This window comes from Pinus tabuliformis, chromosome 8, assembly GCF_031772625.1.
Source record: "Pinus tabuliformis cultivar Carrire ecotype Pingquan chromosome 8, CPIR1, whole genome shotgun sequence".
NCBI lineage: Eukaryota > Viridiplantae > Streptophyta > Pinopsida > Pinales > Pinaceae > Pinus > Pinus tabuliformis.
This window is the reverse complement of record NC_142294.1, coordinates 1,587,547,484-1,587,549,949: the sequence shown is the minus strand read 5'-3', so window position 1 is coordinate 1,587,549,949 and position 2,466 is coordinate 1,587,547,484.

The window sequence follows — 2,466 nt, the reverse complement described above, 5'->3', positions numbered from 1 at the left end:
GATTGAGCTCCCTATAATCTAGACACATGTGCCATGATCTATCCTTCTTGTGCACCAATACTACTAGAGTAGACAAAGAACTTTGACTAGGTTGAATTATACCAGCCTCTAGCATTTTTGCAACCATACGTTCAATTTCACTCTTTTGGGCATAAGGATATCTGTACGGCTTGATGTTTGGCGGAACACTTCCTGGAATCAGATGAATAGCATGATCATGATCACGAATAGGTGGGAGAACTTTGGGAGTCTCAGATGCCTTGGAATGATTGTTTAAGACTTTTTGGAGATCTGGAGAAATAGATGATTTCGATGTGGAAACATCTAGTGAACATAATTGTGCAATTACACCTCTTTGTTCCTTTTTTAGAAGCTTTGTCATACTGTTAGAGCTGATTATCTTTCCCGGTTTCCCTGTAATACCCCTTAATTCAACTTCCTTTCCTTCTGCAAAAAATTTCATGAAGAGTTCTTAAAAATTAAAAGCTATTGTACCAAAGGATTGTAGCCATTGGACTCCTAGTACAACATCAACACCCCCCATTGGAATGGAAAGCATTGGGCTAGTCAATACATATTCTCCCATGGATAGCTTGATATTATGGCACTTTCTAGAGCAATTTATCATTCCTCCATTTGCAATCATCGCTTGACACTCTGGTGCTGGATATAGGAAGCAATTCAATTCTTTTTCTACCTTACAATGAATAAAATTGTGGGTACTTCCTGAATCAATCAACACTATTACGTTTTTCTTCTTGATTTGTCCTTCTATCTTGATGGTTTGAGGAGTGGTAATTCCAGCTAATGCATTACAAGATATGGTTGGATTCATTTCTTATTTATCTAGGCTTTGTTCTTGGAGTATATCCTCTTCCTTTGACCTTTCTTGCTCCTTTTCTTCTTCCTCTTCACAATCTATTTAGAATAATTTATTCTCAGCACACTTATGACCTTTAGTGTATTTGCTATCACAACTGTAACAAAGCCCTTTTGCTCTTTTTGCTTCCAATTGTTGTGGTGTCAACCTTATAGGTTGTGGAAGGCTAGGAGTAACAACACTTCCATATTTATAGTTGTGACTGGTATGCTTCCTGGTTGCCATAATTTTGCTTTCCATTTTTCTTGCTAACCTGAATGCCTTCTCTAATGAATCGGGTTCCCAAAGGCGAACATCATGTTGGATATTTTCCTTTAAAGTCCCTATGAACACATCAATCTGATGCTCATCTGGAATATTTTTTACCCTTATGTTCAATTTTTGGAACTCCTCAATGTGCTCCATTATTGAACCCTTTTGTTTGAGACTTATTAATTGGCTAAAAAAAGTGTTGCTTTTTGTATCCTCATAATGTGCTGTCAATTCTTCCATAAAAATTGCCCAAGTGATAATTTGTTTACAAGAGAAAATCCATTGATACCATACAAATTGATTTGGTTCCAAATTTAAAGTTGCAATACGTACCTTTTGTGTGTTTTGCACATTATTGAGATCGAAAAATTGCTCCATCTGTAATATCCATGTTGTGGGATCCTTGCCATCAAACTTCCTCATATCGATTATTGGAATATTGTGGGTCTTCGATCCAACATTAGAGTCTATGGAATCATGATTAACATTTCTTTTGTTCGCATCATGAGTTTTCTTTACAACCTTTTCACCATTAGTAAGTATTTCTTGTAGAAAATTTGTCAAATCTGTCTTCAAATCTGCCATGTCTGTCTTCAAATCTGTCTTCAAATCTACCATGTCTCTCTTCAAATCTGTCTTCAAATCTACCATGTCTCTCTTCAAATCTGTCTTCGAATCATCCATCTTAGCTTCCATGCCCTTTATCTTAGATTCCACGCCATTTATCTTAGATTCCACGCCATTTATCTTAGCTTCTGTTATCCTTTGTGAGCGTGACATTTGTTGCACTTGTTCTTGTAATTTTGATATATCATGTCACATTTCTTCCTCTTCTTCATGAGTCACGCTAGAGCTTTCAGGTTCCTTACTAGGTGTTTGCATTTTTTCTCCTCAGGGCATCGATTACCGATAATAATGTTTTACTATGCCCTTTGAATTCCTTCAAAACAAGCTTACGCAAAAATTTAGAAAAAACTACACACCTTTTTTCACTTTGTAGAAGCCTGATATTGAATCTGATGTATATCTGTAATTTCGGATCATCCAGTTCTAAAATTGTGATCTGTAGTAGCCTTCTCTGTCCTCTTTCCAATGCCACTAGTTTGATCCAAATTGGATTCTCCAAGGAAGAGTTATGCAAAATCTCCCAAAATGACCTTCTTACGAAATTTCAATCCGATGCTCAGAAAGAAAGTTATGACGATTTTCCCCAGGTCACCTGTTTGGAATGTAATTCAGGAGTCTGCAAGAAGACCAACTTCCTCAGATCATATCTTTGCAAATATCACGTGAAAATTTCTAAAATTTGGACCCGAGATTCAGCGCGATGTCTT